This window comes from Lycorma delicatula, chromosome 4 (genome assembly GCF_047948215.1).
Source record: "Lycorma delicatula isolate Av1 chromosome 4, ASM4794821v1, whole genome shotgun sequence".
Taxonomy (NCBI): domain Eukaryota; kingdom Metazoa; phylum Arthropoda; class Insecta; order Hemiptera; family Fulgoridae; genus Lycorma; species Lycorma delicatula.
In genome coordinates, this window is record NC_134458.1 from 190,124,327 (window position 1) to 190,146,375 (window position 22,049).

The window sequence follows — 22,049 nt, forward strand, 5'->3', positions numbered from 1 at the left end:
ATTATTTAAAAAAAAGATGTTAAAATTTTCATAGCTTTTGTTTAATTAAATATTGTGATTTTTCCTGAATAATAAATTAAAATATAAAAAATTTTGTACTTCTGATTATTTTAATACGAATTATACCCATTTTATGTTTATTATTATTTTTTTGGTTATATGAGCATCAACTGCTACAGTCATTAGCCCTCATCACACTCTTTAAAATAGGGATTAAATCACAATCAGGTTTGTCATATGTAAGGGTGGAAAGGGCCCTTACATTTTATTTAAAAACACCAAACTAAACAAGACAGAAAATTTAGACACAAACACTGAACATACTTACAGGATGCAAAGGACCCCGATATTAAAATTTAAAAAGTAAATAAAACATAAATATATGTGAAAAACAACGGCTTCACAATACCAACATTCCCTTTTTTCTCCCTTAATTTTATTTAAGCACCCCTGGAGCAACCGAAACTGCCATTAAGCAGCACATCAATTGACCCAAGATCCATGGGAGTTGACTGACTACCTCTCTGTAAATTATCCTGTAGGACTTAACCCATCGGGTTCCCCCTGTGTCAGCAGAAATTAAAATAAAAAAAATTATTAAAAATATTAATTAATTTAACTTATTTCTGATACTGTTTAAAGGTATTCATAGAATTTCTGTTGTGAAATGAATTTTATTTTGCACTTGGGAGTGATGTTAAGACATTCTGAAGAATTGCCAATTGTAAACAGGTGTGTATCTAAAACAGTAGGCTTATACATTACAGATTCTAGGTGTAAAAGTGAACACAAAGTTTCTTAAGGAAAAATGTTACATTTCCCTTCGATTTTCCTTCTCTCCGGCATTTTGTATTTATTAATAAATTTATATATGAAAATCGGATTGAGAAGTGAACAATAACTTCAGAGGATGAATGAGGATGATACATACACATTTTTAACAACATTGTCTAATAAATAAAATATTTCATTTTATTAATTATTTATTTATATTATTTTAGTATTTCACTATATTAATGTTAACGGTTACCGTGTAAATTTTTATCATATTATGTGTTCTTAAGAAAATGCTAAGCATTTTTTTTAGAACAAAATGACACCTTAGTTTTGAAAATCGATTGACAAATATCCAACTTATGACAGAAAATGTATCACTATTTTCTGCCAGCTTTAATCTCCTTCTCTATTAAGTCGGGTTCTTTATTTATTATGTGTGCTATTTATTAATTTAATTATTTTAATTTATATTAGTAGCTTCTCCCGGTGTGCCTATGGCATGCCCTCTGAAACTAGGGTGGGTTCCCTTGGCAGGCGACGTCTTGGAATGAGACTATTAGGTGTTCAAAACTGTACATCTTGTGTGAAAAATATTTTTTGAATGATGAAAATTGAAAGCAAAAATATATCAGGAAATCTTCCCGATTAAATCTGGTTTAGATTGGTCCTTAGTGAAGGCAGTTACTTTTATTTTGATTTGAATACTAGATGGTGCTGGTATTCTATGGCGGTTCAGTTTCAATTAACCACACATCTCAGGAACGGTCGACCTGAGACTGTACAAGAATATACATCATTTACATTCATACATATCATCCTCATTCATCCTCTGAAGTTATTACTTCAGAGTTTATTACTTAAGGTATTCCTTAAGGTGGTTCCAGAGACTAAACAGAAAAAGTGAGGGATAGGCGTCGGAATTTGAATTTTTTTTTTGAAGGGGGCTCAGAGAAAAAAAATCATAAAGGATATGTTACGAAATGATATTATATAGTATAATTTAAATTTATTAATGAACATACAAACAAAAAACCTTGAAATTCTTTTATCGTATTTAATAAACTTCATTACTCTTCTTGTTTGTTTGATTACAGATATTGTTAATATGTATCCTCTAAAACAACTCTAATTTCCCATGAACTCATCTCTTTCTCTTTAATTTTGAATTTCATTTATTTTCTCATACAACAGCACATTTCAAATCGTGTTAAAACATTCGTATTTAATTATTAAAATGACATGCTACCAGTATTAAAAAAATAATAATAACTGCTGTTTAAGAGTTACTTTTGTACATAACTGAAAAAAAATTAAATGACCACCATTTTAGTTAGAGTCACCTATTAGAATAACGTATCTCAACTCTAACCTTTCCTTTTTCCTTTAAACATTTTTGAATTGGCCCTGAAGAGGAGGGGACCTTGGGATGCGGTAGGTTTTTTAACCAAAAAATTTATTTTTTTTAGGTAAAACCATTTGCTGAATCTCATTTTAAGAGTTGAAATTTATTTCAGTGTTACTATACTTCATGAATACTGTGTATATAAATTATCCTTAATTCAGTACCATGAAAAACACGGTTTGCTTAGCGTAATTTTTTATCTTATAATCAAATCAGAATAATATATATTTATACCAAAATATAGAGACAAAATTATACAGTTTAATAGAATATTAAACTGAATGTGATGCATACAGGAGAAAATAGGATTGAAATGTCTTTTTATTTTTTATCAAATCAAATGTAGATTTAAAATAATTTATGTTTTGAATGTTATAATTATAAATAAAGATTAGGTTTACGTTACAAATAAAGATTAGGTTATGTACTTGAAATAATCGGCTGAGTTTTGTATCTTGTTTAATTGTAACTGTGTTATTTGAGGATAATAAAGATTTATTTTACTTTTTGACTGGCTTACTCTTCTAACTTTAATTATATTCTGTGATTAACATGTTTGATACGATATACATATATTAATTTTTCAAATATGTTGCTTGCAACAGGTAATTTATTAAGAAAACGAGAATTCTTAATAAATCCACATCCTTATACGTCTCATCACCCCACATCCTCTGCTAATGATTATTTTAATTATAATTATTATAAATAATTTATTGTATAATTACATGCAATCAGAGTAGCATCACAAAATGCACGATTAGAAAATAAAAATTAGAAGCGATTAAAGTCCATATTATTTATTTACGTACAATATAAAATCATGAAATTATGTTTTATAAAATGTATGAAGATATTAAATACAAAAGATAACAGCCAAATAATTAAAAAATCAAAAGGCATTAATGAAGATGTAGCACATGTTTATGTGCAAGTTTAACAGTTACAGAAGATTCAGGGTTTTTTCAATTTTTAAATTAGTATTATTTAAAAATTCATCAACAGAGTAATATTGTTTCTGTAAGATAAGATTTTTTACTTGTATTTTAAATAAATTAGTCAGAAGATTTTTTTAATAGATAGATAATTTATTAGATATGGAATAAGAAGCATAATAAGGCCCTTTCTTGTGAGCCCAAGTATTGAGTTATACGTAAAGAGGAAAAAGGTTTTGCGGTTGTTTTTTGATAGAAACAATAAGGTAAACGATAAGTTACTATTCTTTTTAACAAGACTACACATTCATAAACATAAATTAAGGGTAAGTTAACATTTAAAAATTTATGTATATATTCACAGTTATATACTGGTATATAATTGTGAATATAAGGACTGCCTAAAAGCACATACCGTAAAACAAACAGAAGATGGTTTCCAAAAGAGTCGATAGACCACCATAAGGAGACAACACTTTGCATATGCCCAGAACTGAAATAATGGTTTCACCCAGGAGGTGATGCTTTTTGACAATATTCTAACCTATGATGAGATGTGGATTCACCATTATTAAGTGGAATAAAAAAAAATAGAGCGTGGATTGGAAGAACAAGAGTTCAGCTGTTAAGAACATCATGACAGTATTTTTGATTAACATTGCTGATTGCATAATTTTTCCATCACCTAATAACAGGATTTTTGAGTCTCATACAGTAACAGCATCTCCTTTTTGGCTATTTTATTAGATGAATAATTTGCTTGGAATGAACAAATTGATTTTGTTAGTTAAAAAAATGAAACTGTATTGTTATACTTGAAGTACCTTAGTAGAATACTGAGTTTATCATCATTATTAAACATATATAAATATTTATGTATATTCCTCTCTGAAGTGTAATGTCATTTCTTAGGGCTCCCTCAAAAACTTAAGTATTCAAAATAAAAAATGGCTATAAATATGGATTGTGTATTTAGAAAATTAAAAATTTTAACTAATACTTGTGTTTATAATTATGAAATCAGTCACTAACAGAAAAAAAATCGCTTATTAAAAAAAAATAACAATTTCCAAACCAGACAAAAGAACATTTTACAGGTAAATTTTCACAATACCTCAGCTTATAAAAAAGAGTCTTACGTCTCTGTTGCCAGTTTTAATGAATTGCTGAACTATTTAAACTATCTTCCCACCAATTTATTTATAAAACATAACGAAAGGTTTTTATTTTACAGAAACAATATTACACAGTTAATGAATTTTTAAACAGTCTTAAAGAATTTAAATTTTTTGTAAGCATTTAAAACAATTTTTAAATGTTCATTTCTTGCATTTGTTCAAGGTTAGAATTATTTTTTCTAATCTTCTACTCAAGTAACCCACCGGGTCGGTCTAGTGGTGAACATGTCTTCCCAAATCGGCTTATTTGGAAGTTGAGAGTTCCAGCATTCACGTCCTAGTAAAAGCGGTTATTTTTATATAGATTTGAATACTGGATTGTGGATACTGGTATTCTTTGGCGGTTGGGTTTCAATTAACCACACAACTCAGGAGCGGTCAAACTGAGACTGTACAGGACTACACTTCATTTACACTCATACATATCATCCTCTGAAGTAATACCTGAATGGTAACTCCCAGAGGCTAAACAGGAAACACAAAGTCTTCTACTCAAGTAGTATTCATTAACACCTGAATTGTAAATTATTTTATAATCGTTTCTTATATTTAATATTTTCACATTTTTTCTTATCATTTCTCGAGTTTATACATTAAATAATTAATATGGAGTCTAATGACTTCTATTTTTTTATCTTACAATTAATTCTGGCTGGATTGTCTCATTCTATTTAGATCAAGGTTTTATCTCGATTCATCGGGTCTAATGCTTGGAAATTTTTTTTTATCAGCAGAGTAATAAACCTAATCGTTCTTGACGTTAATCAAAATAATCTATTACTGTACACCGATCAGAATAAGAGATTAATTTTTTTATTTGATCGATTAATAATGAAAATCTCATGTGGGTGTTTGTTTTCAATTTCAGCAAGACTTATATTCATTTCAGTATATACTACTGTTTCGACAACATTGCAAATTATAAATTTATTACTGTTTTTAGCTACGGTAAAAAAATTTTATGAACATAATAAATTAACTAAAAATGTATTAACCGATGAATGCATGAGAAATTATAATAAAAAAGAAAAAGAAAGGTATGTAAATTTCATCGGCTAAATTTTAAGCGAGACCTTAAAATAAAAAAAAAATAATCAGAATACTTTAATAACTGCTAAAAAGGTATTTGTGTTCAAATATACAAGAGCAAGTGTGTCAATGTTTTGTTGGTAGAGATTGAAGAATAGATCAACAAATTTATGATAGCAACATCTAAGGAGTAAATCTGTATTATACTTAAAATAAAAATGTGTGTTTTCTGATGAAATGACGTAAATTACATTTAAGAGGTATTTAAATATTTTTTCTTGTATCATTATGAAAGTGATCTCTGCTTAACATCTGTACACAGTCTCAGTGTAACGTTCTTTTCTCTCTACATGATCAGTTTCTTTACTCAGTGTGATGCAAGAGTAGATTTTGGTTAAATTTTTTTTTATGAGAAATTGCTTTGTTTTACATTATAATCTTGTACAAAACTGATCGTGTAGTTACACGATCAGTCACGTGTAGGTACACTTATAATTTAAATATTTTGTTTTAACTTTAAACAAAATTAGATTTGAAACATATTAAATACAAAAAAGTTTAGTCAAATTGGTGAAAACCAATAAATTGGGGTTAAAAGATCCTGTTTTTTATGTTTGACATATAATAACTTTGTAATGGGTTATAAACACATAAAACGTGTACGTGTTACTTTTAATTTGGAAAAATTTGTAAAATCAAAATTTACTATTAAAAAAAACTGGAAATTATACAATTCTTCGTTTATTATTTAATAAAATAAATAAAAATTCATTAGATAATAATTTTTTTATTAATGACAGAAATACAATAAATTATTTGAAAAATTATTATTTCAAAGCTGGCAATAAAATAACAACAGCCGATCAACAATGCGCAATACTATGTCAGTGTTTAAATCATTACATGACAAGAAGTAAAACCTCATGTAACGGTGGAAGGAAATTTTCAACACTTATTTAGTATCAATGTATTTTCTCCTACAATCAGCGGTTTGAACCGTTCATATTATCTAGCCGCATAAATCCTAAGGTCTACTTGTACTTTCTTCAAGAAGAATTGCCACATTTGCTTGAAGATGTTCCTCTAGCATTGAGTCACAAAGTATACTTCCAGCACAGTGGTACGCCTCTCCGCTTCTCTTGTGCCGATTCCACACACTAAAATAATTCTCTGAGAAATGGATCGGTCGAGCAAGTCAACATTCCTTGCCGCAAAGATCGCCTGATCTAACACCTTTAAGTTTTGGCATCAAACATGATTGTGGGGCCGTCATATTTAAAAAAAAAATTAAATATTATATTTTAAATTTAAAATATAATTATTTTTTATGGTCCGATTTGGTTCATATTCATAATATATATTAGTTATTTGAAACGTGATATTTTTGAAAAACATGGACCTGCTATATGGTGGTGGCGTTGCGATATTTAAAAAAAATATTTATGGTCAGATATGGTTCATATTCAGAATATATATTAGTTACATGAAACGAGATATTTTTGCAAAACATGGACCTCCTAGGTGGTGGTGGGGTCATGATATATAAAAAAATGTATTTATGGTCAGATGTGGTTCATATTCAGAATATATATTAGTTACGTGAAACGAAATATTTTTGCAAAACATGGATCTGCTAAATGGTAGTGCGATCATGATATATAAAAAAAAAATTATTTATGGTCCGGTATGGCTCATATTCAAAATAATAATTATTACATGAAACAAGATATTTTTGCAAGACATGGACCTACTAGGTGGTGTTAAAGTCATGATATTTCAAAAGAAATTTATTTATGATCCAATTTGGTTCATATTCAGAATATATATTACTTACGTGAAAGGAGAAATTTTTGGGAAACATGGATTTGCTAGGTGATTGTGGGGTCGTGATATTTAAAAAAAAAAAATGTGTTTATGGTCCGATTTGTTACATATTCAGAATATATATTACTTACGTGAAAGGAGAAATTTTTGGGAAACATGGATTTGCTAGGTGATTGTGGGGTCGTGATATTTAAAAAAAAAAAATGTGTTTATGGTCCGATTTGTTACATATTCAGAATATATATTAGTGAAGTGAAACGAAATATTATTGGAAAACATGGATCTCCTAGGCAGTTGTGAGATTGTGATATTTCCCAAAAAAATTATTTATACTACGATTTGGCTGATATTCAGAATAAATTTTAGTTACGTTAAAGGAGATATTCTTGCAAGACATGAACCTGCTAAAGACGGTGGAGTCGAGATATTTCAAAAAAATATTATTTATGTTCAGATTTGGTACAGAATATATATTAGTTACGTGAATGAGATATTTTTGCAAAACATGGACCTCCTAGGTGTTGGTGTGGCCGTGATATTAAAAAAAAAAACATATTTATGGTCTGATTTCGTTCATATTCAGAATATAGTTCCGTGAAACGCGATAATCTGGAAACGCATCTGGGGATGGATGAAAAATATTGTATAAAAAACAAAAATTCATTCTCTTGAGGAATTAATTGTCCGCATTATGGGTGCGGCTGACCAACAAAGGACAGCCCTGAGAACTAAAAAGCGCAACAAAAGCAGTACAGAGGTGTGCCAAGAATGTGTTGAAAATGCCGGGCTCGTTTTTGAACATCTTTTATAAACCTCTACATATACACTTTGGTCTAGTGTTAAAGATTCTAATTTTTCTAAATTCTGTTTATTTTATTCAACTTATGTTAAACTAATTTGTTCATAATTAATTAAGTTGTCAACAAGTTCTGCTTAAAATTTTTATGTGTTCATAACCCACTTAACAAAATTATTGTACATCAAACGTAAAAAATAGAGTTTTTTCCTCCAATTTATTGGTTTTCACCGCAGATTTCTCAAAACCTACTGAAGTTACGGTTCTGAGACCTGTTTTATTCGATTTTTTTAGGTCAACAACCATAACCCACCGGATTGGTCTAGTGGTGAATGCGTCTTCACAAATCAGCTGATTTGTAAGTCGGGAGTTCCAGCATTCAAGTCCTAGTAAGTCAGTTATTTTTACTCGGATTTGAATACTAGATTGTGGATACCGGTGTTCTTTGGTGTTTGGGTTTCAATTAACCACACATCTCAGGAATGGTCGAACTGAGACTGTACAAGACTTGTGACTTCATATACACTCATACGTATCATCCTCATTCATCCTATGAAGTATTATCTGAAAGGTAATTACCGGAGGCTAAACAGGAAAAAAGAAAGCTCAACAACCATAACAAATCACTAATTCTGCCGCTTAATTAATATCCTATAAATTTCAGTTCGACCTCATTTCACAGAGGTAGCTGAAATCTGAGCCACATCTTCCATTAGCCATAACTCGCAAACGAGGCAATTTTGGATGTATTCCCTCCTCACTCTATCTCTGTCTGTGTCTGAATATCTGTCTCTGTCTATGTCTCTATCTGTCTCTGTCTGACTGGCTGTCTGTGTCTTTGTGTCTCTCTCACTCTCTGTCTCTGTGTGTGTGTGTGTGTGTGTGTGTGTGTGCGTGTCTCTCTCTCTCTCTCTCTCTCTCTCTCTGTCTTTTTCTCCTTCTGTGACTCTGTCGCTGTCTCTGTCTTTCTCTTTCCTTCTCTCTCTCTCTCCCGCTGTCTCTGTCTTTCCCTCTCACGCTCACTCTCTCTCTGTTTCTCTCACTATCCCTCTCTTTCTCAGTCTCCCTCTCTCTCTTTTTCACTGTCACTCTGTCTTTCTCTCTCACTGTCTCTATCCCTCTTTGTCACTCTCTCTCACTGTCTCTCTCTCTCTCGTTGTCTCATGCTCTCCCCCTCTCTCGCTGTCACACTCTCTCTCTCTTTCACTCTGTCTCTCTGTCTTTCTCCCTGTCGCTCTGTCTCTCTCTCTCTGTAGGTCTCTCTCTCTCACTGTGTCTCTCTGTCTCTGCGTCCCTCTGTCACTATCTCTCTCTTTCACTTTCTATCTGTCTCTTCTCTCTCTCTGTTTTTATCTGTCTCTCTGTCCCTCTTTTTCTCTCTGTTTCTCACTCTCTCTCTTTCTCTTTCTCTCTCTGTTTTTCTCTATCTCGTTCTCTCTCTCTCTCTCTCTGTCTTTTCGCCTCTCTCTGTCTTGCACTCTCTACCACTCCCCTCTCTCTCTCTATCACACTGTCTCTCTCTCTGTCACTCTCTCTTTCTGTCTCTCTCTGTCTCACCCCCTCTCACTATCTCTCTGTCTATTTGCCTCCCTCTGTCTCTATGATGCTGTCTCTGTCTCTCTTTGTGTGTGTCTGTATCTTTCTGTCTGTCTCTCTCTCTTTCTCTTTCTCTCTCCCTCTGTCGCTCTTTCTCCGTCAGTATCCCTCTCTCTATCACTGTCTCTCTCTGTCACTGTTGTTGTCTCTTTCTCTATCACTCTCTCTCACTCTGTTTCTATCCCTCTTTGTCTATCTCTCTCTGCCGCTCTCTCTCTTTCTCTCTCACTATCACTCTCTCTTTCTCACTCATTGTCTCTCTCTCTCTCTGTCTCTGATGCTCTCTCTGTCTCCCTCTTTCTCACTGTCTCTCTTTCTATCTCTGTTTCTCTCTCTCGTTCTCTATCTCACTGTATCACTCTCCCTCTTTGCCTCTCTCTTTCTCTATGTTTTTCTCTCTCTCTGTCGCTGTCTCCCTCTGTGTCGGTGTCGCTGTCTCTGTCTCACGCTCTCTCTGTCGCTTTCTCTCTCTCTCTATCTGTCTCTTTCCCTCTGTCTGTGACTTTCTATCTGTCTCTCTCTCTCTCTTTGTCTCTCTTTCTCTCACTCTCTCTCTGTCTCTCTCTCTATCTTTGTCGCACTCTCTCTCTCTGCCTCTGAATCTTTCTCTCTATCTGCCTCTCTCTCTTTCTCACTCTCTATCTGTCTTTCTCTCTTTGTAACTCGCACTCTCTTTGTCTCTCTCTCTTTATCGCTGTATATTCGCCTCTCTCTGTTTCTCTCTCTCTGTCTCTGTCTCTCTCCCCCACTCTACCTATCTCTCTCTCCCTCGTTCACTGTCTCTCCCTTTCTCTATGTCAATCCGTAACTCTGTCTATCTCTCTCTACAGAGAGAGAGATAGCAGAGAGAGACTATCTATCTATCTATCTCTCTACAGAGAGAGAGAGAGGCAGAGACAGCGACACAGGTCGCTGTCTCTGCCTCGGTCGGACTCTCTCCCATTCGCTCTCTCTTTGTGAGTCTCTCTCTCACTCTCTCTCTCTCTCAGTTTTTCTCTCTCGTTCTCTCCCTCTCTCTCAGTTTTTCTCTCTCGTTCTCTCTCTCACTGTATCACTCTCTCTTTTTGTCTCTCTCTCTTTCTCTCAATCACTCTCTCTCTAGAGAGAGAGAGAGAGAGAGTGATTGAGAGAGAGAGAGAGAAAGGCACATAGAGTGTGCCTTTCACTCCCTCTCTGTCTGTCTCACACTCTTTCTCTCTCTCCCTCTTGCACTTTCTATCTGTCTATCTTCGCTCTCACTGTCTCTCACGCTCTCTCGGTCTCTCTCTCTCTCTCTCTCTCTCCCTGTCTTTCTCTCTCTGTTTTTATCTGTCTCTGTCGCTGTCTCTCTCTCTCTCTCAATCTCTCTCTCTCTTACTCGCTCTCTGTCTCTGTCTTTCTGTCTGTCTCTCTCTTTCTCCCTCTCTGTGTTTTTCTTTCTCTCGTTCTCTCTCTGTCTTTTCGCCTCTCTCTATTTCTCTCTCTCTGTCTGTCTCTCTCTATCTCTGTCTCACTCTCTCTCTCTCTCTTTGTGTGTGTGTCTCTCTCTCACTTTCTCTCTGTCTGTCACTTTCTCTCATTCTGTCTCTGTACCTGTCTCTCTCTGTCTCTCTCTCTCTATCTCTGTATCCCACTTTCTATCTCACTCGCTCTTTTTGTGTGTGTCTCACTCTCTGTCTGTCTCTTTCTCTCTGTCTTTCACTCTCTCTCTCTGTGTGTCTCTTTCTCTCTCACACTCTTAATCTGTCTGTCTCTCTCTCCCTGTGTCGCTCTTTCTCTGTCTCACTATCACTGTCTCTCTCTGTCACTGTTGTTGTCTCTTTCTCTCTCTCTCTCCCTATCTCTCTCTCCCACTCTTTCTCGTTTTCTCTCTCTCTCTCTCACTCTCTCGTTCTCTCTCTTCTCTTTGTGTGTGTGTTTCTATCTCTCGCTCTATCTCTCTCTCTCTCTCTCTCTCTGTCTCTATCACTCTCTCTCTCTTTCATTTTCTATCTGTCTATCTTCTCTCACTCTCTCTCTGTCTGCCTCTCACGCTCTCTCTCATTGTCTCTCTATCACTCTTTCTCTCTGTCTGTCTTTCTCACTCGCTGCCTTTCCCTCTGTTTTTATCTGTGTCTCTGTCGCTGTCTCTCTCTCTCTGTCACTCTCTCTCTCTCTTACTCGCTCTCTGTCTCTGTCTTTCTGTCTGTCTCTCTCTTTCTCTTTCTCTCTCTGAGTTTTTCTCTCTCTCTCATTCTCTCTCTGTCAAACTCTCTCTCTCTCTCTCTCTCTCTCTCTCTGCCTTTTCGCCTCTCTCTATTTCTCTCTCTGTCTCTGTCTCTCTCTCGCACTCTGTCTCTATCCCACTTTGTCACTCTCTCTCACTGTCACTTTCTATCTGTCTCTCACGCTCTCTCTGTCTCTGCCTCACTCTCTCTTTCTCTCTCTATCTCTGTCTCACTCTCTCTTTCTCTCTATCTCTTTGTGTGTGTGTGTCTCTCTCTCTCTCTCTCTCACTCTTTGTCTTTATCTGTGTTTTTCTCTCTCTCGTTCTCTCACTCTCTCTCTCTCCCTGTCTCTGTGTTGGTGTCACTGTCGCTGTCTCTCTCTCTCACTCTGTTTCTATCCCTCTTTGTCTCTATCTCTCTCTGCCGCTCTCTCTCTTTCTCTCTCACTATCACTCTCTCTTTCTCACTCTTTGTCTCTCTGTCTCTCACGCTCTATCTGTCTCTCTCTTTCTCACTGTCTCTCTCTCTCACTCTGTCTCTCTCACTGTATCACCCTCTCTCTTTGCCTCTCTCTTTCTCTGTGTTTTTCTCTTTCTCTGTCGCTGTCTTTCTCTGTGTCGGTGTCACTATTTCTGTCTCACGCTCTCTCTGTCGCTTTCTCTCTCTCTCTCTCTGTCTCTTTCTCTCTGTCTGTCACTTTCTATCTGTCTCTCTCTCTTTGTCTCTCTTTCTCTCTCTCTATCTGCCTCTCTCTCTTTCTCACTCTCTATCTGTCTCTTTCTCTCTTTGTAACTCGCACTCTCTTTGTCTCTCTCTCTTTATCGCTGTATTTTCGCCTCTCTCTGTTTCTCTCTCTCTGTCTCTCTCTCCCCCACTCTCCCTATCTCTCTCTCGTTCTTTCACTGTCTCCCCCTCTCTCTATGTCAATCCGAAACTCTGTCAATCTCTCTCTCTGTGTCGCTGTCTCTGTCTCGGTCGGACTCTCTCCCATTCGCTCTCTCTTTGTGAGTCTCTCTCACACTCTCTCTCTCTCTCTCTGTGCCTCTCTCCCTCACTCATACTCTCATCACTTACTCTCTCTGACTCTCACTCTATCTCTCTTTCTGCCTATATCTCTGTCTTTATCTGTCTCTGTCACTGTGTCACTCTCTATTTCTCTCTTCCTCTCTCTGACTCACTCTCTTACTCTCACTCTCTCTCTCTCTCTGCCTATATCTCTGTCTCTGTCTCTCTACCTCTCTGTCACTGTCTCTCTCTCTCTTTCTCTCTTTCTATCTCTTTCTCTCTCTCTCTCTCTCTCTGCCTATATCTCTGTCTTAACTGTCTCTGTCTCTCTAACTCTCTCTCTCTCTCACTTTATCTCTGTCTGTGACGCTGTATCTGTCTTTCTCTTTCCTTCTCTCTGTCACTCTCTCTCTCTCTCTTTCACTTTCTATCTGTCTTCTCACTCTCTCTCTCTCTGTCTGCCTCTCACGCTCTCTCTGTCTGCCTCTCACGCTCGCTCTGTCTCTCTCTCTCTCTCTCTGTCTTTCTCTATCTGCCTCTCTCTCTGTTTTTATCTGTCTCTCTGTCTCTGTCTTTCTCCCTCTGTCTCTCTCTCTTATTCGCTCTCTTTCTCTTTCTCTCTCTGTGTTTTTCTCTCAGTCAATCTCTCTCTCTTTCTCTTTCTCTGTCTTTTCGCCTCACTCTATTTCTCTCTCTGTCTCTATCCCTCTTTGTCACTCTCTCTCTATCTGTCACTTTCTATCTGTCTCTCACGCTCTCTCTGTCTCTGCCTCTCTCTCTCTCTGTCCGTCTCTCTCTATCTCTGTCTCACTCACTCTTTCTCACTCTCTATCTGTCTGTCTGTCACTGTCTATCTCTTTCTCTCTCTCTGTCTGTCACTGTATATCTCTCTCTCTCTCTCGTTCTCTCTCTCTCTCTGTTTTTTTGCCTCTCTGCCACTGTCTCTCACACTCTCTCTCTCTCTCTCTCTCTCTATGTGCCTCTCACTTTCTCTCTGTCTGTCTCACACTCTTACTCTGTCTCTGTCGCTCTCTCTCTCTCTCTATATGTGCCTCTCACATTCTCTCTGTCTGTCTCTTTCTGTCTGTCTTACACTCTTACTCACTCTCTCTCTCTCTCTCTCTATATGTGCCTCTCACATTCTCTCTGTCTGTCTTACACTCTTACTCACTCTCTCTCTCTCTCTTTCTGCCTCTCTCACTGTATCACTCTCTCCTCTTGTCTCTCTCGCTCTCTGTCTTTCTCTCCACCCCTCTATCTCTCTTTGTCTCGTTCTCTCTCTCTGTGACTGTTGTTGTCTCTTTCTCTCCCCCTCTTTTTCTCTCTCTCTCTCAATCTCTCTCACTCTGTTCCTATCCCTCTTTGTCTCTATCTCTCTCTGCCGCTCTCTCTCTTTCTCTCTCACTATCACTCTCTCTTTCTCACTCATTGTCTCTCTCTCTATGTCTCTCACGCTCTCAGGGTACATGATATCCTAAAAAAAATAAATTTTTTTTAGGATATCATGTACCCTACCACCATCTAGGAAATCCACGTTTTGCAAAAATATCTGATTTCACATAAATCATATCTGTTGGACTGACATAGGCGCCGCCTATGTCAGTCCCAACTGTGAATTTTTATGAGTTTGAGGCATTTGTGGGTAGACTCAACGATGTCATTGCCAAAACGCCCAGGAAGATCATCCTGATGGGTTACTTGAATTGTAAGGCTGTTGTCGCCAGTAGTCCTTACAAAAACTGCACGGCAAGGTTCTTTCAGACCCCATGACAGTGAATTGTCTTTACTGCTTAAATGACCACACACCTACCTGTGTGGCGAGGGGACATATCTCAATTCTGGATTTAACCATAATGGACAGATGATGGGAGCGCTCCAAGTGTAACTGGACAGTCCTGCAGGACAAAACGGCAAGTAATCACTTGGCCACACTGTTAGAAATCGAAGACCCATTGTTTTGTGTGATAGCTAATCAGAAACCTTTAAGACTGACATGAAGGCAAGTTGCAACTGTCGTTGAAAATATTGCCAGACAGAGCAGAGATGGTAGAAGTCCTTACAAAGAGCAGAGATGGCCAGTAGTCCTTACAAAAACTGCACGGCAAGGTTCTTTCAGACCCCATGACAGTGAATTGTCTTTACTGCTTAAATGACCACACACCTACCTGTGTGGCGAGGGGACATATCTCAATTCTGGATTTAACCATAATGGACAGATGATGGGAGCGCTCCAAGTGTAACTGGACAGTTCTGCAGGACAAAACGGCAAGTAATCACTTGGCCACACTGTTAGAAATCGAAGACCCATTGTTTTGTGTGATAGCCATTCAGAAACCTTTAAGACTGACATGAAGGCAAGTTGCAACTGTCGTTGAAAATGTTGCCAGACAGAGCAGAGATGGTAGAAATTTGATGCTCTTACTCAGTATATTTGTGGACCGTGCAAATAGTGCATATGCAAAGTGATCTTCAGAGTTTATGATGCCAAAAATAGCGGTTAAGGGTTGCAGGAGGAGATGCATATGAAGAGGCTGCGCAAAAAGATATGTAGCTTCATGACACTTACTAAATTATGAAATCAAGCAGTCTAAAAAAATAAATGGAGAAAATTCTGCAGAGAGCTCAATTCAGATCCATGAGGGCGAGCCTATCAAATCGCTATGAAGCGATTTAGTAGGCGGCTCCCCATCCTCATGGAGGAGATAGAGACTCCCACTGATTAGATTGTTTTCTTGCAAAGATAACGGTGCTACTGAATACATCAAGTGTGACAGAAAGCGCTTCACACAAGATGAGGTGACGGCAGCCATCTTCGAACTGAAGGACAAAAAAAGTCCCAGGAGTGACATAGTTGGGCCTTGTTACTCCCTCCTGGAGATTAGAGGCAGGCAAAATAAAGATGAAAGATCTGAACAGGGGGGGCCGAACTGCCGTGCCAGATTTACTGCCAGTTGGCAGGTTGGCTGCCTTAGAGTAAAAGGACAAAATAAAAAAGAATAAATATATATACCCTGGGCTCAGCTTTACTTAATTGTATGTCTGGCCCAGGGGAGTAGGGTGAAAAAAAAAATGTAAATAAGTGAAGTTTGTATATATTAGAAGAGTTGCATACAGTGTACAGTAGCATGTGAATGAGATGTATTTTGTATGAATGTAAGGTGTGTGGATGCACATGATATTGAGGTAATGTTTTAATGGCAATTCCAACACCACATCACATGAGGGAGTGGTTTTTAGTGGGTACCACTGCAGTAGACGGTGAACCCCACACACCCAGTATGTATGGGCTGCTGGGCATTTGGGTTAGGCAAATTTCCCAATTCCAACGAGAAAAAAGTGTGGGATGAATTCAACTAGTGTGGATGTATTCCGAGTATGTTGAGCACCCATGACTTTCTATGTAGAAAAACTTTAATACAAAATTAATGTTATGTTTTTATATTGAATAGTTTTCAAAATATAAATAATTCAAATCAGATGATTTTTTTTGGGACACGCTTATATTATATTAATATACTTACTTGTATAATTATAAGAATGTATTCTTTTAAGAATTAAAGGTATTTCAAAGATTAAATCATTCCAGTACTGGACAGCAAAGTTTACAGGTACATTTTTTAATGTAATTCAAAATTTCAAAACAGAAAACAATCTGGAATAACAAATTATTAAAAGAATATATTTTAATGTAGTTATAGAATTCTATACCAACCAAAGATGCAGGATAATCTATAATTGGAAATTATTATGATAAGTTTAATCTATCGGATTTTCAAAGATTAAAATATGTGAGTAATTATTTATTATTATAAATTAATGGTAATTCATTAAAAATAAACTGTTCTCCTTTAGCGAAGGATGAACTAATGCATAAAACAAGTGAAGAAAGCCATATTCCATTGCAAGTGATAAATTCGTTGAAAAATTAAATACGCCATTTGTGATAAACCCATTTCATGATTACTGAACTAAGTGAAAAAACCATTATTCTCAAAATACACAAAAATACATGTTTATTATTTATGTTACTGAAAAGAAATTATATTTATAAATAAGATATTAATTTAAAAAAATGAAGAATATAATTCTGTAATATATATTCAATGCTTTATACAGACTAAGATGTAGATCAGATAATCAGGATTGTACAAAATAAAAAAAGTCAGTTAAATCATTATCATTTATTGACACTAAAATTATATATACAAAACATTAAATTAATGACTAGCTCCATTACTTATATAATAAAATATAATAAATAATTTGTTAAATTAAAATAATTAATTATGGTAATTAATAATTAATTCAATGAAACATAATTAATTTTAAATAATATAATCACTGAAGGAACAATTAACTTCATTAATTATGAATTGCACACTATCTAAATTTTACGGCACAAATAATTTGTAAACAGTACAGTACATAAGCATGCATTAAAATATACAATTCATTTTATATTATATAATATCACCACTAATTAACAATAACAATTAAACAATAACAATGTTATTATGTTATTTAACAATAACATTAACAATAACAATTAAAAAATAGTTTATTACTTTAATTTTTTCTGATAAACTTTAAAAAAGCATCTGCTACTAAAATGCAATAATTTCTGCTCTTCTTATTTCATCTGCATATACTTCTTTTATAATTTATTTAAAACAAAATTTGTGTATATTATCAATACAATTAAATATCTTTATGATTAAAATATATTATTTATTTATAGATAATAATATTTATTTATATATAATATATAATATATATATATATATATATATATATATATATATATATATATATATATATATATATATATGTATGTATATGTATATAATTTATTCTACGCATCATGTAACGAATAAACATTAAATAGTGATATTTAAAGTTTTCTGACATACATTTTTTACTACCTTATTAACATAATATAAAAGAAAAATTACAACTTTTAAAATTAAGATTATTTACTTCTTAACAACCGACAAATGACAGTTAATCTACATTAATCACATTAATAGACACATTTCATTACCAACATGTTATTCTCTCAATTAAATTAAAAAAATCAAAATAAATTATTTTTTTATAAAATACATCTAAAATACCATCAACTTTTTTAAAACAATAGTAAGATCTCTCTCAACTATTCATCTGGAAGTTTGTGGGTTTGAATCCTAGTTAGACTTAGCATATTTGCAAAACAGAATATTTCACCCTCATATTGTAACTATAGGATATAAGTTCTTTTTTTTTTATACATAAATATAAAAGTAGTTTCTTTGTAACACATTAATTTAACTGTATTCCAGTAATAAATTGTCAACCAATTGTTAATAAACATACCTACTTTTTGAAACAAGATTCAACAACTGGCAAGAATCTAGAATTATTTATCAATCCCTTACCTTTATAATTTAATTTATATCTGTCATCATAAAAATATATATGTATATAAATAATAAAAAAAAAACTAGCCAATCCTTCCCTACTAATGTTAAAGAAACTTAAACAAAACATGTCAAACAAGAAACATGTCGAAAGAAAAAAATGTATCAATTTTAAATACCGACTGAAAATAAATCCTCTATGAATCATGAGACCTTGCCGTTGGTGAGGGGGCTTGAGTGCTCAGGGATACAGAGTAGCTGGACCGAAGGTGCAACCATATCGGAGAGGTATCTGTTGAGAGCCAGACTAAGAAATGATTCCTGAAAGAGGGCAGCAGCTCTTTCAGTAGTTGTTAGGGGTGTGAGTCAGAATGACTTAAACGGCCATATCAACATCACTCAGTCCGAGTACTCAGTCTGAGTACTGCGCAGCTGAAAGCAATGGAAAACCACAGCCGCTTTTTTTCCCAAGAAAATGTGGCTCTCTGCATTTTCATATAGCAATGATGGAGGCGCCTTCCTTGGTAAAATATTCCGGAGGTAAACTAGTCCCCCGTTCGGATCTCCGGGTGGGGACTACTAAGGAAGGGGTCACCAGAAAATTAAAAAATAACATTCTACGAGTCGGAGTGTGAAATGTTAGAAGTTTAAAAAAGGTTGGTAGGCTAGAAAATTTAAAAAGGGAAATGGATAGGATAAATGTGGATGTAGTAGGAATTAGTGAGGTTCGGTGGGAAGAGGAAGGCGACTTTTGGTCAGGTGATATTAGAATAATTAACTCAGCTTTAAATAATGGGCAGGCAAGAGTAGGTTTCATAATGAACGAGAAGATAGGGAAGAGAGTAGAGGATTTCAAAACGCATAGCGATAATATCATTGTAATAAGGATAAAATCAAAACCTAACCCGACAACGATTGTTAACGTCTATATGCCTACAAGTGCCCATGATGATGATGAGGTAGAGTGTGTATACGAAGAGATTGATGAAGCAATTAAACACGTAAAAGGAGATGAAAATTTAATAGAAGTTGGAGATTGGAAAAGGCAAGGAAGGAAATATAGTGGGTGAATACGGGCTGGGCAAAAGGAATGAAAGAGGGGACCGACTTATAGAGTTTTGCACGAAGTATAATTGAGTAATTGCCAATACCCAATTTAAAAATCACAATAGAAGAATATACACTTGGAAAAAGCCAGGCGATACTGCAAGGTATCAGATAGATTATATCATGGTTAAGCAAAGATTTAGAAATCAACTCGTTGACTGCAAAACTTACCCTGGAGCAGACATTGATAGCGACCATAATTTGGTGATAATGAAATGTAGATTGGGGTTTAAAAACCTGAAGACAAGGTGTCAGATGAATCGGTGGAATTTAAAGAAGCTTGAGGAAGAGGAGGTAAAGAAGATTTTTGAGGAGGACATCGCAAGAGGTATGAGTAAAAAAGATAAGGTAGAAAATGTAGAAGAAGAATGGGAGAATGTTAAAAAAGAAATTCTTAAATCAGCAGAAGCAAACTTAGACGGAATAAAGAGAACTGGTAGAAAAACTTGGGTTTCAGACGATATATTGCAGCTGATGGATGAACGTAGAAAATATAAGAATGCTAGTGATGAAGAAAGTAAAAGGAACTATCGGCAATTAAGAAATGCTGTAAACAGGAAGTGCGAACTGGCGAAAGAAGAGTGGATTAAAGAAAAGTGTTCAGAAGTGGAAAGAGAAATGAACATTGGTAAAATAGACGGAGCATACAGGAAAGTTAAGGAAAATTTTGGGGTATATAAATTAACATCTAATAATGTGTTAAACAAAGATGGTACACCAATATGTAATACGAAAGGTAAAGTTGATAGATGGGTGGAATATATTGAAGAGTTATAAGGAGGAAATGAATTAGAAAATAGTGTTATAGAGGAAGAAGAGGAAGTTGACGAGGATGAAATGGGAGAAACAATACTGAGATCTGAATTTAAGAGAGCATTAAAAGATTTAAATGTATTTTATTATTTAAGTATTTTATTACACAAGTTTTTTAATGTAGTTGTCAACTAAAATAATTCTTTTATTGTAATCATTACATAACATATTATATAGATCACATACAGGATGGATATATATGATACTCTATGAACTCGTCATTGCAAATCAGCTGATTTCAAAGTTGAGAGTTCTAAGATTCAAATCCTAGTAAAGGGAATTACTTTACATGGATTTCAATTAACCACACATCTCAGGAATGTTTAACTTGAGACTTACAAGACTACACTTCATTTACACTCATAAATATCCTCTGAAGTAATACCTTACGGTGGTTTGGGAGGCTAAACAGAAAAAAGAAAGAGATATGATATTCCACAGATAAAAAAAAATTGTTCCAACATTTACCTGGATATATTAAGAGAAATCACAGTAAAACTTAATTAATTAGACCAGTATTACAATGTAACAAAATTAAGTGATAGGTGTAAGATATAATAAGTGATAAAATAATAATTTTAAATAAAGAAGAAATCATTACTTGATTTCATGTCTGAACACAGGTATTGTCCAATATTTCACTAAAGTTTGATCAATATTTGCAATCATCTATAATCGTTCTCTGTTGCAAAATGATTTTGTGTATCTTCTCGTACTTTGATACTGTGTTCATCATTTTACAAACAGAGGTTGGACTGCTTCAGTCTTACCTCTGTTTATTTATAACAGTTCAGACTTGTTTTCCTTCTTCACGGGTTACTTTACTAGTTTGAAGATCCATCTGAACATCTATGCGTAAGATTAACATGATTATCCACACAGTTGTCTGGTAAACTGTACTTTATCATGTGTAAAACATGATAAACCATCTAGTTTAACCATACAGTTTTAACCATCTAGTAAATTGTAACATGACATTGATTTCCAACTACCTGCACAACATACTGTTGTCTACTAACATACCTACCTTGAGGTTTTGGGGTGTTCCAAATTGCAGATTTAACATAGCCCTCCAGGTTGCTGTATTATCGTATCTGACTGAGTTTACATGGTGGTACCAACATCATGATTTTTTAATAAGTATTGGCAGACAAAGCAAGGTATTGGTCCCCTACACTAAAGATACGTTGATAATAGTTAGATTATTAAATTAAAGAAATAACATGATCTAAGCTGTAAATACAGACAAAATAAAATAATTAATTTCTTGACAAATAACTGGATTGATTCAATATTAATTTCACTAGAGTTCAAAAACAAAAAAAAAAAAAAAAACTTTAATTTAACCTAATAATAAACAGTTAATTAAAAAAAAAGACTTTTTACAGATAAAGAAAAAAATAACTGCAAACAAATTACGATCGTTTCACATGTTGTTCGTTGCATTGTGAAATGACTGAAATATAGTTCTAAACGCTGTATTTTAATAATGAAAATTTCCAACTTGCTTCCCTCTCCACAATAGATGTTTGAGACCAAAATACTCAATTTTTATCATGATGTACATCATGATGTTTTAATATTCTGAAAAGAGTCTGGAACAATAAAACAATGAAAAATATGCACTCTTATTTCCATTTTTTTTCTTTTCATCCTGTCTTTTGGGTTATGCAGAAGCAATTTGGCAGGATTTTATGGCCGGTACCCTTCCTGATGCCAACCTTTAGGGCAATTGAAGTTTGTAAAGTTGCACTGCATGAAAAATTGCTTATACCCAGATATACTCCCACATTATCAGGTGCTCCTTTCCCACGTCTAACCTCTGAGAATGCCAAATGGCTTCTTCTGCTTATAATTTTCCATTAAATAAGTTACAAAAAAAAAAATTTGTTATGATTTTGTCACTTAAAATTCGAACTTTTCATCTAGAATTCATTGATTTTATGTTATTATTAACTGGCATCAAGTAGGCAGAACAGAGGCAGGATCATGGCAAAGACTTTAT